Here is a 17,211-nt window from a genome sequence, read left to right as displayed (position 1 = left end):
AGTAATACAAGTGTATGTGCATTGCATCAATGCAAATTATGTAATGTTAATGAGGTATGACTGTTTACTTAAATTTTATTGTTTTATTGCACTTTGGAACCATGTCTAAGTATTATTCATATCATTATAAGTTGTAAATTATTTGGAGAGTTTGGGGCTGACATTAAGCCATTGATTTATATTACCCATGAACTTCTCATTAGGGTAAATTCATGATTTAATTAACTTATGAAAGAACTTAAAACTTGTATACTCTTAAAGTATGGATTATTAGCTATGAGTTTGCTATACTAATTGGTATAACATAAAAAAAATAGTTTTATTAAGTTTTGAATGCAACTCACTAGAAACTTCATGATATGCTCAGTAAAAGTTTCCTGTGGTGAGAGCGTTAATGAATCTTTGAAAGCAGCTGGTTTAAAAACATTAATGTAACCTTTTGTTCATGTTATGTCAAACATTCTAATTTCTTATTATGATGTTATCTGTTTTTCTGAATGCTATATGTGTTTAGTGCTAATGTTAATATCAAAAGATGTGGAGAAGAAAACAGTGTTGGGTTTTCAGTGTTAGAAAAATAATTTGCACTTGGCTGTTAAAGTAAAAATTCTTTTATAAACGTGAATTTATATGTTATGCACAATATTATAATGATTTCCGAAGAACATATGATGAATTTTGAATTTTTTGAAGTAAACTAGTAATAAATTGTTTTGTAACATGCTATGAATGTAAATACTTTTGTATATAGAGCATATAAGAATTGTGTTTTTAGTGAAGCTGAAGAGGACTTGTGTAGATATCTATACAATTAGATTAACCTTTTATTTTTGCCAGAAAAATATTTAGTACTTTTTTCCTGCTTCATTTTTTTAATATAAAATTTGAATTATTAATATATTTTGTCATTATTTAATTTTGTAATTCCTACTCTCAGTCCAACGGTAGCCACTACCTTGAAAAACCTGGGAGCACTGTACAGACGGCAAGGAAAATATGAAGCAGCTGAAACACTTGAAGATTGTGCATTACGAGCTAGAAAGGAGGTCATTCTTATATTATGAACTTTTATTGTTGGTTTTATATTACTGAAATTTTAAGAATTTAGAATAAAAGAAACACACAGTTGTATATTAAAATGTTCAAAGGGAACAAATGTAACTATATTTTATGCAGTATTTAGAAAAATTAATTACCTCAGACATTTATCTCACAACTGTAAGAAGTGAAGCCATATCTGCTTGAGTATGTTTTCTACCCTGGTCTGTTTTTGCAGTAAATCTTTGAATTTTACGGTCTGTTCAAGTATGTTGGGTTGTTTTATATGTTCAGAAATGCCTTCCCTAGCAGCAAAATCAGCTTGTGTTTTGAATGACAGTATTGTTTGCTTTGTTCAACACATACTTTTGCAGAAAACCTAAAGGATTTTGTTTCTCTCTAGGATACTGATTACATCCTTATTGATTAAATTATGGAATCTATGTTTTAATATCATTTATGAATGAGAATGATTTCATTCTTAAATGCTCTATTCTCAACAGCCACACCAGGTGCTTGTGACCAGATTTGAATATTTTCAACATCTTTTCAGAATATGTGAAGAGTATTTTTGCCCTTCATCAAAAACCAACATGATTTATCTATCAGTGGGTGCAGTTTTTATTGTTTTGAGAAGTGGCAGTGATCACTGTGTTTGTATGTTCTGACTACACCCCTGGAATGTGTGCTTTGCTCCATTAAGTAGACATAGATACATGCAATTTAACCCTTAAATGGTGGCCATCATCAATTGATTCTGCTACCTACAACATTTCCACTATTTAAGGGTTAAAACTAGGATGGCAATGTCATTGTTCCCTTCTGGAAAACGGTTTCATGCAAGAAAATGAGTGTGGTTGGATATAAGTTCTTGGTGACCAGTCTGTTCAAATCCAGGTTACAGAAGAATACAATTGTGTAAAGCAGAATGAACTTAATGTATTGTTCTTTCCACAGTTAAAAGTTGTTTTTCAAACATAGCATTGCACAAAAAATTCTGTTGGATAACCCAATATAGAGTTTAGTGAGGGCTAAACAGATTCACCCACACCTTAGGTATTTTTCAAAGATTAAATACTGGAAGTTGAAGATTAGTAAGTTCAGTCAGGTTCAAGAAGATTTTGTTGAATAACCCAATATGAAGTTTAGCGAGGACTGAATTGATTTGAAAGGACCTTATACTTGATCAAACAAATCAGGTTAAAGTATTCATAGTTAGTTTGTATCTGAAATATGTGAAAGAATATTCTTTATGCTGCCTTGACATGTATTCTGCAAATGATTAATCATATCACCTTTGTTTAAGGTAGTATGGTTTTTCATCTTCACATGAGTAAGCACAATTGGTGGTGAATTGTGCACAAAAACAAGTACTTAAGTTTTTATTTCAAGCATTATAAAAGTTACCTGAGTATGTCTTGAGTACACTAGAGATTTAATGTGACTATTGTGTATAAATACAATTATTTAGTATTCATCACTTGGTTCTAAAAACTCATGACTATGTAACAAGGCTAAAAGGATAAGAAAACATCTGTATCAAATATTTTTGACAATACTCGTATTACAAACACCATGCACCAGATGAGCTTCCTTTAAAAGACAGTGGAACTTGAAAATGAACAAAGCTATGCTCATTTTACCCCTGGTGCATTTTCAAGTAAACTGGATTGTACAATACCTAAATCAGTGATTCCCAAACTATGGTACACATACCACTGGTATTACATGGAGCTAATATCAGAGGTACAAAAAATATTAATGTAAAAATAATAAAATTTTAATAAACCCAATATCAGCTTTCTGCATGCAAAAAACTACTGCATGTGACCCTTCCAAGTTTCTTAATTTTTTTATCATTTTAAAGATCGACTTGGCATTAAAAGTACATTATTTTTGAAACTGTTGAACCTAGGAAAAAAAGATATGATTATATATAACACTAATTCTAATTAACCAAAGTAAACGTTCTCTAATGTTAGAAAGCAAATAAGGTGAAATATGATACTGTCAGAAAAGAGACAACAGTTTTGTAGTAAAGTCATAATGTTAGTATTATTTTCATGCTTTAGTATTATAAACTGGTCTCTTTTGTTACATGAGTTCTTATGCTTTAAATTATTGTACCTTTGAATTTCTGTGCTGCTTTATGGCTTTTGCTTAACAATAAATGAACATAGTCTGTTCCAATTAGTGCACTTATGTATGTGCTCATGATCGTAATAATTTTAAGTTTATATTGTATTCCCCTCTTTCTGTTTCAGTGAGGTAACTTTCTGACCTATATAATAGTTTTAATAGAAATGAGCATGAGCACACTAATATTCATTCATGGTTTTTATTTGATTATAGTTGTATTTTAAATGTTTTTGTCATAATTAAAGAAATATAAAACAGACATTCTATTATACAGGCTTTTAATTCACTAAAACAAGGAAAGGCAACCCAGTATCTCAGTACAGAGTTCACTGCTGTCCCAAAGGAAAAGAGGCGCTCCTCTTCAAAAGAGAGTATGAGGCATGGATCTCGCGAGTCTCTTGATAGTTTGGCCTCTGAAAAGATGAGTGATGTTAGTGAAGATGTGAGTAAAAAAATGTGACTTTGAAACCACTATGGGTATGAGAATGTTTTAAACAAAAAATGTAGTATTAAAAGATTTCATATATTTACATAGTATAGTTTAACTAATAGCTTTAGTCTTTGTCTCTAGTTGTCAAACTAATTTTGTAGTTGGTGGCTTAGTACAGTATGTTTGATGGTGAAAGAGATACAAACTTTTTAACTGAAGTATATAAGCTGTTTCAAGTATTCAAGTATGACTCATTTCAAACTTTGATGTGTTTGTTAGTTGTACTGTATATTATAAACATTGAGCTGCACAGTTGAAGACACAAACATACTTATGTTTGTATATGTGTGTGTATTTGTGTGTGTAGATTAATATATAAAGTAAAAAGAAGTAAAATTCATTAAATTAGATTGTTGAAAATATATGATAAACATAAATACATCATTATCAACATATCTGTAAACATACTGAAGTGTATGATATCAGCAACATGAAACTTTCATAGGATGTATGAAATGCAATTCAAAAGAATTTTATGTGAAGGGTACCATTTCAAAGCTTCTATGCTAACAACATAGGTATATCATTACGTTGTCACAGAGGTTCAACGAGACAGAAAATCGGAAAGAAAATGTCTGATTCAAGATGTGTAGATAATTGAAGTTTTGATTTAGTGTAATATATAATAACTGCCATTGTTTTTCATTTTGCATAACCCACAAAAATCTAATTTTTGTAATACTACATCTTGCAATTTAATTATTTTTCTCTTAATTTTAGTTTCATTTATGGCTCTCTCTTCTTGTTTCACATTTGTTGTTTCATCAAAGTAGATGTTAACTAGTTGCACTGAAAATTTATAAAAAAGTTGTTTTTTTTACATTCAGCGAAATATACTTTCGAGAATATCTGGGTTGCAAATATGAAATATTTCAGTTCAGTGTTTTTAAATTTACTTTGGTATGTTATGAGAAACTGTTTAATTTTATGTTAATTACATAATTTTCAAAGTTGGAAAAAAAAAATCAAGATTAGAATGATTTTCAGTTATTTGTATATAATCTTTTTTTATGACTGTTATTTCTCTTGTTTGGTGCACCTTTCTGTTTTATTTACTTTATGGTGTTATACTTTTTTCCTGTGTTGTTCATATACCAATATTGTGTGGTTTTATTTTCTGGCATGATGAAGTACTGTAGATGGGTTGATACTGTGAAGTCTTACTGCAGATGGATTGATATTTGAAGTCTTACAAATAATGATGTAATATTGAGAGTTGTGGGATCAAAACATATTGTTAGATTGCTTGAAGCCATCTGTGAAAATAGAACTTGATGGGAGTTACATGTTATTGACTTTAAAACTAGCTATAGAAAAAAATATACTTCCTTGCATGTTGTTTAGATGAGTAAGATATTCTCTGTTATACAGTTTTGTATGATGTATTAATAAAAAAAAAAAAGAATGATTAAGTATTTAGTCTAAAAACCTTGATAGCAAAATTATGGAATACTATGAAATAGTTCATTATTACACATAATATAGTTGTCTATATAGTGTATTAATGAACCAAAATAAGGTGGTGGTTCTGAAAACTTTAATAGAAATATTATGGAAGATTATAGAAATAACTTTGTATTTTTCAAGAGACTGTGAATTTACTTGTGGAAGTATGTTAACATGCTTTGCTGTTATAGTAAATTTGTGTGTAATTTTCTAATTTCTTTCATAGTAATTAACTTTTAAGCCTTAGAATTACAGCTGTTTGTGATTTATGTGTAGTTTTCCATAATTTGTTATTGTTCCTGGAAAGTTAAAATTATAATCATGTCTTGGTAAGCTGTAGTTAAACTTTATAGCTCAGAACTCCAATAGTGAAGTAGCATTTATAGTTAATATACTTCTTAAATATGAGTATTACTAATGTACATGAATGTTCTCTGCTAGGCTAAACCAAATACCAAATTCTCTTTCATACTTAATTGTTTAATCTTTCCAGTAGAACTTTGTATTCAGAACTACTTTGGAAATCTCTGGTACACTATATCATAGCTCAGCTTCCACTAATTGATTGTACTGCATACCTTCAACAGTAAAGCATTTATTAGGAAAAAAAGTATTAGAATTTTCTTTTATGATAAAAATACTGTAGTGAATCTGTTATTCAAACTAACTGAGACTCATACTGGTTTATATAATCAACTTGTACAGATAATTGAATAGGCATTAATAATAATTGCTATCCTTTTAATAGTGCATAGAATAAACTTATCTTACAAAAATACAGAAGTGCTTGTAAGCTATTCTGTAACATTAAGATTACAAAAATACACAACTTTCCAAATTATTAAATTAATGCAATTTAGTAAAATATTTAACACCCACAGTTAATGGAAAGATATTAAGGAATAAAATTTATTACAACTTTAACACGTCACAGAAGTTTAGGAATCAAGAAACTTCAAAAGTACATCAAAAAGCAAATTAGTCACCATGCTGATCCTTTATGAATCTGTTACATCTTTACAGCTGGTACAAAAACATTTAAACACCAGAACATGAAAAAAGGAGCATCCATCCATGTATTTATTGGACCAGATAAATGACGGACAGTACACCTTGGTTTAAGTTTTCAAAACATCATGTGTTCCTTGCCTTTATCATAAGAGTATATAGCAGATTGTATGAGCCAGTAGCATTACAACAGACAAACAGCAACAGTCTTTCTTTATTCACCTTCTAACCTGATGTGCTTTTCTTTTGCTGAGAGGCAAGGGTCTTAGATAGCAGTGTTTTCCATTAATGCCCTATTTCTTCACAAATGTAGATTCAATTTTTCCTGAGATCCTCTCACTGTATGATTACAGCAAGGTCAGCTTTAAACATATTGACAAAAAACATTATTTTCAGACATTTTCTCACCTTTAACACCCAACTGTCTAAAACCAAACAAAACTAACTTGAAGAGACTGATCACCCAGTTGTTCATTAAACGTTAGAACCTTTTCTCTAATCGTTGATCCTGACACTTGAACGCTCTTTGTACAAACAGTAAGTAAACTGCTTTCCCCAGTTCACCATTCTGGCAGATTTCATAGTTTCTTGCTCCAAACTCTTATTGCCTCTTAAAAAAAATCTTGCATTTTGTCACTGTTACATTTTAAATCACTCACTGTTCCTTTATGAAGCCCAAACTCAAGATCCAGTTTAATGACAGATTCTCTGTTTTATAAATCTTTTTCACCTTTTTGTCAAAAGATAGTCTTCTTTTTATAGTTCTTTAGTTACCATCTATGTAAGTAAAACTGTGTATCTCATGATATTCTACATAGTTAATTTCAAAATATAATTAAACTACTTTATCAATTTATATCAATAAACTAACTTTTAATATTCCATAAATTTTTATTTTCAAAAAAGAAACGTTTAAATAAATTCTCCATCTTTACTTGTCTGTACCATGTGACTCGTGTCTGCTTTAAGTTACCTGTTTGTTTTGTGTGTATTTTTGTATTTATGACCCCCATATGATGTCCTGAGTTGAATGTGAATTATATATTTATAGAGGGTTAATACAACATAAATTATTCATCATGTGATTACATGTGTATTTTGTTATAAGTCAATCGTATAATTGACTATCTACTGTAGTGCATTGACATAATAGAAATACTAGTGTAAAAAAAGTATTTTTGTCCTTTTAAAATGAAAAGACTTGTTTGCAAGTTACTACATGGAAAGGTAGAAATAATTAAAATCTTTTCAGAGATTTGTCACAGATAAACACAATTTTGAAACAAGTCTTGTATGAATTTTTTTTATTAAATATGTCACACCCATACCTAATTTGAACTATTCTTAGAAAAAAACAGTTTTATTTCTAAGGTCAGACAGAAACTACTGTTGAAATGTGGTACCTTACAAGTATCATCATTAGGAACTATTCTTTTATTGTTTGTAACATAGATGACCATTTCTGTTATCTTAATTTGTTGAGTAGTTCCTCTTATTAGTATTGTTTATTATCTCTTAAATTTTCAAAGACAGCAACATTTCTAATGTTATTATAGAAATCAGTAGTTTAGAAAGGGAGATCTTATGGACCTGTGCAATGGGATGATTGCAAAACTCTTGGTAATGATAATAATAAAAAATAACTTTAATAATTTGGATGTTGTATTAACAACAATCTATTTGTAAGTGCATTGAAATAAAACATAATTTATAGGGACAAGATCATCTGTATCAACTCTCAGCATTTAATAAACAAAAGCAATAACTAATATATATAAAGAATACAAGGATTTTTTGAAACTTTACAAAGAAGCCTTACAGTGCTTGGCATTAAAAGCAATTTAGTCCTGTCACAGTAGGTCATACAAAACAAATTAATGAAGACATTTGTACCAAAGTGAATACAAATATTTTTTCATTAAAATGTATTCCACCAATGATATATTTAATGTTGTAATATTTTGTCCTTTTTTTCTCTTTTTTTCTAGCAAACTGTTCACGTGCATTGTTGAAAATGTTTAAAATTAGCAAACTCAAAAATTAAACTGAAGAAAAGAGCAGTTTAGCTGTAAAAACAAAACTTTAAATTGCAAGCTTGTTGCTTAAGCAATAGGGTATAATGATTAATATATGTAAATCTGGATCAAACAAGTTCTTTTTCTTGTAATGGGTATTTTTGTAATAGATCAAAGGTGTGTTTAGATGATTTGGTAGTCTTGTTCTATAGTTTTGTTGGTAAAGTAGTTGGGTGCTTTAGTCAAATTTCTTTATACTCCCTTGTAAAAATATATTGCTTATTCTAACTTCAGTATGTGTAATCTAGGGAAAAGAGAATCTGTAATATTACTTTTTGTTCATAATTTCTGTAGAAGATGAAAGCTTGAAAGATTCAGATGTATAATATATCCCTTTGACTAAGTTTGTGAAAGGAGTGACACACATATATCCTATAATATATTGTAATATAGATCAGTAAAAAATAAGATTAAGGTACTTATTACGTATGAGAGTGTGAATCTTAAGTTTACTGTCATTACATGGAAAATATTTTGATTTTGTTTTGTTTGATTTGTTAAGTGAATATTCTTGACTTTCTATTTTGAGAATACTGAACCTTTCGTTGGAGAAACTGAAGGTAACCAAAGTATTCGAAACATGTTATTGAAATACAGTAAGACTTTAATTGAAAGTTGCTATTGTACTAAATGTTACTGTTACGGTGAAGCTAGGTAAACATTTTAAAAAATTTCCTTAGAGTTCTGTGAAAATGTCCAATCTTATTAGAATATCTGGTCCATTAAAACTTTTATTATACCCTGTTACTGACACATTCTTATTGAAGTTGTCGATACCAACCTCTCCACCTCAGAAAATGTTTTCCAAAGAGCTGTCTCTGTTAAGCAGTTTTTCAAATCTCATTTCATTTTTGTTTTTAATTTATTTTGTTGTTGATTTTTTCAAGTAAAAGCACTAGCCAGTAATATCTTGATTATGTTTAACTGAATTTGTTTTTGTTCTGCTCTACTCTTAAAATCAAATCTTGCAATGAAACACATTTCATCTTGGAATCTATCACACAGATTTTTTTTTTCTTTTACAGTTGTGTTAGCAGTGTTTGGTTGCTGAGCAATGTCTTAGTTTATTTTTATTTTTTTAAATTTATTTATTATTTTTGTTTATGGGCAGATACAGAGTATCACCCAACAATTTTCTTTGATGCTGCTTACAATTTGTGTCTGTTCGTTTAGCTTGCCACCTTTTCAAATGTACAGAGAACTGAAAACTCAAGTCCCTTACCTGACCTTAGCCAGTCCTCAAAGAGCAGTAGCAGTGGAGGAGGGCGAAAATCTAAGCTACTCCATGTATTTGGTTTTCGCTCATAACCTGTACTACATGGCTAGTACTTGGTTTTGTGGTATTGATGTAAAGGACAGATTTCTGCATAATGAATTTCTTGAATTATTTATTATATATTTATAGTATTAACTTGAAAGTATCTTCTAGAAAGGGTTATGCATTTCTTATTGGTTCCATATGTAGAGCTTACCAATAAGACAAGAACTTATAAACAGCTCTTGAACAACAGGGAAAAGTTCATCAATTAATTAAACAGAATAATATATTTTTAGCTATAGGATTTCATTGTGGTATGTTTGTAGTATATCTGGGGAGTGAAAGGAAAATGTCAATCACATTAATGTGTGAAATAATGATTATACTGAAGTCTGTATTATCTCCTATGTATAAACACAAGGCAGAACTAAATACACTGTATTAATGTCAATTTAAATACAAAATAAGTTATGCTTTACTTTTTATGTTGGTGTTAAGTACACCTTAGTAATTATATAACAGAGATTGAATTTTCAGCATTAAATATGTAATTAGTTTATTTAAGGAATTGTTATTTCTAAAATTAAAAACAAACTTTTACCTAATAAAGGCAATTTTCCCCAAAAAAATTATATTTCTCAAGCAACTGTAATGTAATTCTAGGTTTAAGTCAAGTATCTTGATAATTTTTCAGTACATTATTTATAGTTAAAGAAGTAGGTAAAATGTTTCCTGTTGAGCTTGTCTGCTTTGTATGTATTATACATTAGTGAGAATGTTTCCAAGTTTCAACAAGTTCTTGTAAAATAATTTTTCTCTGATACTTTACATTAAAAATTCTCTTAGAAAGGATAATTTTAAAATTATATTTCTAAAAATAATTTTATAAATTACATTATTCCTCCAGTGTTTGATGTTATACACTGTATTTGTTCCTAATATTTAAATGAAACTATACATTTATTGATAGAATGCTTTACTTTCTTATTATCAGCCATTAAATAGTTTTTATAGCTTAATACTTCTTTTGAGTTATAAAATATGCTATTTGTGGTCAAAGATAGATCTTAACATACATTTTTAATATTTTTATACTGCCATTTTCTACTTTATTTGAAATATAGGCTTATTTTTATTTTTAAATTCTAAATAATTTATAATTTCATCCTTCTAAGAAAATGTAGGATCAAAAAGAAAGTTAATCATGAAGTAGATTAGTATAAACAACTTATATATTAAATAAGGTTTAGCTTCATAATTTGAAACCCTTTTTGTTTATAGTTAGTGTAAAATATATATGTTGATAGATTTTATGATTTGAATATTGAATAAACCAAAACTAAGAAATTTACATATGAAGGGAACAAAAACTTAGAATTAATTTTGAGCTATGTTTCCTGTGATTTTAATTTATGGTTAATGAAACTATTTACCTCAGAAATATATTCTTTTAAATAAATTGAACTCTTACTGATGATTGGTGGACTTGCATTTCATATTAATTATATTAATTCACAAAGAATGTTATTTTACAAACAGTTTTAATCCATAATTAGAAGTACTTGTGTGGTTAATAAGATAGTTCTTACTGTGTAGAATGAGAATCTGCTTTATTTCTCATTTGGAAATGTAGTTATCTGTGTGAAATACCCCACAAATTATTATTTTTTTATAAGAAAACCTAAGTTGTATATTTTGTTGCCTCATTCCTTCTAAGTATAATCTCTAATGCTTCTATAAAAGAGAAACAAATTGTACTTTTTAGAGTTTTTAAAATTTGCAGTAATTATATCAGTTTTATCTAATTTCAGATTTAATACTTTTGTAAAAATCATAATTTAATTAAAAGTTATTTTGTTCAAATGAAATTATTTAAAAATTAAAATATTTAAGGATAAACTTTGTTTAAATGTGTTTTTTACAGATAATAAAACCACTTTTTTTCCTTAAGATTGGCACAGTTAATTACAAATCCTTTTTTTTTTTCAAAACATTTATGATTTAATAAACTACTACAGTTGGACACCTCTTACAATTATCAATTTTAATATTTAAAAGAAAACAGATAATTTGTTACTGATACCAATCGAGATTTGTTTTAATTAAAAGCAAGCTGTTGAATTTTCAACTTGAATCTCAATATTACTTGTCAGTTTGTTTTTTTGTGGGTTTGAATTGAAATTATTTTCAAAATAAAAAGAGGTGGAACAGACATCTGTCATTGTCATATATTTTTGACTTTCTTTTTGTAGACAAAGTTTCACAGTTCTCTTCATCTTCCAACCCAATATTTTTAACGTTTAAGACTATAATATTTGAAATTACATTTTAATCTGTTTTGTTTATGTTCATCCATTGTTTTATGAATTTTATGTTGTTAAATTACTTTAATGTTAATTTGTAATATACTTGTTTATTGTTATGTTAAAGCAACTTAAACTAAAATTTGTTTCAACAAATTGACAATCTTTGTTATTTTTGTTTCCTCAGTGTTGTATAAAAGTGTTTTTAATGTATCTAACAGTTTTCATCTGCAGTTCTATAAAAAAAATTCAAAAATGTTTCTATTTTTAATATATTTAATTTATTAGACCTTTTTAATTTACATACTTTTTTTTTCCTTTTTATTTATTGCAGTGATTTTGTTCTCAAAGTTTATTAGTAATATTTTAAGAACAATTGTTATATTGAGTCATTCTTTTATGTATATACATTTTGCCAACTTCTAAGGTACAAGTAAAGAAACAACTTAAAAAAAGTAAATATAGGGATGGCTAATATCAGTCTTCCAAAAAATATAAGAAAGATAATAGGGATGACAGTTGTGTCATCTCTATATTAAAGCGTAGGTACACAGTGTAGTAGAATGTTAACAAAGAGAATAAAATAGACTCAATTGTAATTGAAAAGTTAGATATACTAGCAGAAACTGTCTGTGCTAATAATTATCAGTGGTAGTATTCATACCTCACTGAAGAACAAATTGGAAAAGTGAATTTTTTTTTGTAGAAGGATTGCTAGTGAAAAGTGTTTTGATTGTGCTCTTTAGTTTTATGCAACTCACTGCATTGAAATGATTTAATATACAAAGCTCAACATTTTCACAAGTTTTTTTTTATATGAACTGTAATGTTTTTATATGTTAGTGTTGATTTATATTGAAAAAATAAGTTTTTTTTTAAAACTCCAATTTTTCCATACTATATTTCAAAATTACATAAGGAAACGGGGTAATCAAATCTTCACGTAAAGTCATGCGAAAGTCTTGTTCTTGTTGTGAGAAGAATACGTTTATTTGAATTATGTCCTGTGATAAAGAAATGGTTGTTTCACATACCATAAGTATTTTTTTAATTGTCTGAATTTGGAACACCTAAAGTGTGAAATTTTTATCACTTTTTTTTGTAGTGCAATTCAATGGACGGCACGTGAGTTTTGGTTACATTTATTGATACTGATATACACGTGATGTCCATTATAGTAAGATTGCTATATTATGTAGGAATGATTAAAGTAAATGCCATCCATGTTATCTTGTTTTTGAGGAATTAGCATTAGCTATCCCTACATTTACTTCCTTTTTTGAAAAGTTTTCACTTTATTTGTTTCCCTGTTTTATTAATGTAGTGTTTCAATAGACATAGGAAATTCTAAATATAATGAGGTTACAACTGTAATATTTATTGCTTTTTTTTTGTGTTACTCCTGTGTCATCCTATACTTAAGTTTTATATGAACACCAGCTGTAAGAAAGTTAACTTCGAGGGGTAATGATAACATCGTTTACACTAGAAGTATGATTTTATTACTACTGTTAGATATTAATAATACTTGTAAAAGTGGTTACTCTTTTTGAAACTGTCATCTCAGTGAAATTGGTTGACACCACTGTTTTGATTTATCATGTAATATAAAAGAAACAGAAGAAAGAAGAACAAGAAAATCAGACATTTGGTCTGATATTTACAGACATTTCCAGTACTAGACTCGATCATTACATAGATGTTCTTATTAAAGGATAATATTAAGAGGAGATATTTAAAATACCATTTCAATGAAAAATCCAAGCCATCCCAACTTGGGTACTGCTACTGTCTGCCTGATAATGCTGTAATTTATAGCTTAGGTAAATACACTGTCTGTCTTTTGGCTCTTCAAAATTACAAAGAATTGTTATGCTTGTGTTCTATATGGACCTACAGTTTGTTAAGCAGAAGAATAATTATTTTTTTTACTCATACATTTAACAAGGTGCATGTTAAGCCTGCAAATAGAGGTCGAATATGATAGTGTATCTATACCAGTGAGTGAGCCCCACATCTTTTGATACTTATTTATTTTTACTAGGGTGCAATTGACCTGAATATAGTGTTTACCTTAATTTTATTTCTCTACCTTATTTTTTTCACATTATTTTTGACGTTATTGTTTGATAATACTTTATTGAAATACCGTCAAAAGCAAATCACAGTTGTTTTTGTGATCTCTTCTCTAAATTTGTCTTCCCCCTCCCACTAGTTCACTTGTAAGTTTTAAAGTATATAATGCTAAAAATTGAGTTTCAATACCAGTGATGGGCATAGCACAGATAATTCTGTAGCTTTGTGTTTAAAAACAAACTTTTATACTGAAAATCAGCACAACTTTTTTTGGTCTATATATATTTTTTGTACGTGTATACACAGAAGATAATTTGATTAAACGGCAACTTACAATTAGTACTATTAACATTAAAAATTTACAAGTTCTAGCTAATTAAGTAGAGAATAAAATATTAGTATATGAATGTCCAGGACTTTTGCCACAGAATTAATTACCTTGGGCGACAGTATTAAGTCCTAGTACTTTATAATGCGTAGGATAAAACATTTCTTAACGTTTCAACCTATTCCACATTGTAATGGTAACAAATCTGTTTTTTGTTGCATAATGATACAGATGCTTCAGTTCTGTAGTTAAATGCTTTTGCTTCCAGATAAGTCTAAATAAACCATGGAATTGTTGGGTTTTTTTTTGGTGTTTCTTCAGGTGAATAATGTTATTTTTAGATAACGTACTCATAACTTACCAGGTTATATTTTACAATATATATACACGTAAGAAATTGAAATAAAACGTTCTGTTCCATCGTATTTGTATAAATTCGTACAATAGAGGGTTAAAAGTCCGAAGAGTTAAAGTACTCTTATAGTCCAAAAATTAAATTACTCTGACTAATTCTCTTTTTGTTTAAGCAGTAAGCTTTTTATTTCCCCATACGTTATATTGATTTTTTTAAAGTTGGAACATTTGTCAACTACGTATTTCTTCTATGAACATTTACGGGGTATTCAATTATCGTGAAACAATTGTTAGTATAGTGTCGATTCTGCTTGGTTACCAAAAACTGGGCTGTAAGTTAAAAGGCTTATAACGCTATAAAAAAAAAACAAAAAAAAACATTTCAATACCCGTGATGAGCACAGCACAGATTGTGTAACTTAGTACAATCAAACAATCCTGCTGTGTCAGTTGTAGGCGTAAAAACGTGTGTGTAGATGTCGCTGCTACTAACAAATGTTTTTATATCGAGAAGACTGGCGATGAAATTCCTCAGTTTAGTATTTCCATACATTGTTGTAATACGAAGTATATCACGTCACAAGAGAACCGCTTTTCGAGCAACGTTGTCTCAGCGGTTTAGCTTTTGTTGATATAAGATTTTAAAGGTTTGTTTGAAGTATTTATTGGGAACAAGTATACAATCAATTTTTTGTATGAAGAAGAATGTCGTCGGTGTTTGGGTAAAAAAAGTTCATACCCTGGATGGTCAGGTTCTCTATGACCTCTTCCTCCTCCCCGTACTTATGTTCTTTTCGGATTGGTATTTATAATTGTAGAACTGAATATTATTTTGATCATTTTCAGGGCAATGTCCATGTATTGTGGCTCATATATAGTGATTATTTTATTCTATCAGCAGAATGTCAAGTTTGTTGGTGGCATTTTTTTTTTATTATTTAAAATTTATATATTATTTTTCTTTTTTATTTATTTTTATATTTAAAATATAAGTTAACTGAGGAGAGATATTTAGGACTAGCTTCATCATGTATGAGGTGCCTGTCTAGTTCGCATAGTAATTCGTTTTTCATCCAATTCTTATTAAAGTACATTATTGTACTATGTCGGAGTCTATCTGGTATGGATGGTAAGTTCGAGTATTTGTGAATGAATTGAGATGATCTAGTTCTTGGAACTCTGTATGCAGTTGTGAGGAGTGTCTTTTGGATTGTTTGTAGTTTGGTTTTAATTATTTTATTGCTTACAGTTATCCATGCTGGAGCTGCATAATCTATTACAGGTCTAATATATGTTTTATAGATTTTTAGTATGTTATCTGTAGATGCTCCACTGTTTTTATCAGTTAGACTCCCTAGCATAGTTAGTTCTTCGCCAGACTTTATTTTTAATTTCGTTCACATGATAGATCCAAGTTAGTTTTGAATCATAGGTCAGACCTAAAAATTTTGCCGATGGGGCAATCTGGAGTAGTGTGCCATTCATACGAAATTCTGGCTGTTGTTTTTTGTGTTTTGTCAATTTCGTAAAGACTACGAGTTGTGTTTATTTTTATTCTATATTTTTGACAGTGTTCACTTATTCTGTTTAGTTGCGGTTGTATGTTAGTTGCTGCAATCGTGGGTGTTGCGGCACTTTTCCAGACTGCCACATCATCTGCGAACTGTGAAGAGAATCCATGATTTGGATCCCTCAGTGGCATATTGTTTACATACATGATGAAGAGTATAGGGCTAACCACCCCTCCCTGAGAAACACCGGCTTCAGGAGTAAAGTATTCAGAAAATGTTCCTTCAACATTTACTCTACACTTTCTATTTTCCAAAAAGTTAGATAACCAGCGAATAATTCCTCGCGGTAGTTCCATTTCATTCATCCGGAATCTTAGACCATCGTGCCAAACAGTGTGGAATGCTTTCTCGATATCAAGGAAGCAAGCGACAGTACATTCTTTTTTATTGAAGCTATCTATTATGGTTTCGGTTAATCTGATTAGGTGGCCTGTCGTTTGTCTAAATTTCCTGAATCCATTTTGTTCTTTTGGTAATTTTGATGTTATCTCCAAGAATGTGGAGAGTCTATTACTGATTATTCTTTTAAGAATTTTGCCTACACAGCTGGTCAGGCTGATTGGTCGGTAGCTATTAGGTTTATTTGCTGGCTTTCCTTCCTTATGGAACTTTAATATATTTGCAAGCTTCGAAGAAACTGGGATGTATCCTTAGGATAGAGATAAGTTAAAAAGTGAATTTAGGTGGTCAAACAATTTCGGAGTGCCCTTTTTTAGAAGGATAACTTGTATTTCATCTTCACCTGGTGCTTTGTTTTTTGTGTTTTTTATTGCTTCGAATAGTTCTTGAAGGGATATTTCATTTGTTAGTAACGTACTTGCATAATCTGTGTCGGAACTTGTATTTGTATCAGTTATGTTTATTGGAAAAATTGGTTCAAATTGATGTTTATTGTATAATATGTGATTAGTGACTTTATTGTAGAAATATGTATCCATATCTGAATTTTTTTGTATGTTATTTCATAGGAAGTGGGTTTAAAGGCCATCTGGAAGGGTCACGTGCTTTAACCGCTAACACCACTGTACAGTCGGTCATTAGACACTATAATGACGTCACATAAAGGACGCTTAGTACTACAATTTGTATTACCGTGACGTCAATAAAACGTGCACCTGCCATGAA

At 29.3% G+C, this 17,211-nt stretch overlaps 1 pseudogene across 1 annotated transcript in view; it reads left to right on the top strand.

Moving 5' to 3' along the window:
- Window positions 1-11,406, top strand: part of LOC143255181 (kinesin light chain-like) — a 45,861-nt pseudogene extending 34,455 nt beyond the window's left edge. The window contains exons 11-13 of the transcript XR_013030462.1: window positions 938-1,046; window positions 3,452-3,619; window positions 9,370-11,406. The product of XR_013030462.1 is annotated as a kinesin light chain-like (transcript). The remainder of the gene's footprint in view (window positions 1-937; window positions 1,047-3,451; window positions 3,620-9,369) is intronic.
- Window positions 11,407-17,211: the final 5,805 nt, after the last annotated feature.

Source organism: Tachypleus tridentatus, chromosome 1 (assembly GCF_004210375.1).
Source record: "Tachypleus tridentatus isolate NWPU-2018 chromosome 1, ASM421037v1, whole genome shotgun sequence".
NCBI classification, from domain to species: domain Eukaryota; kingdom Metazoa; phylum Arthropoda; class Merostomata; order Xiphosura; family Limulidae; genus Tachypleus; species Tachypleus tridentatus.
This window is presented reverse-complemented; position numbering and strand designations above follow the sequence as displayed.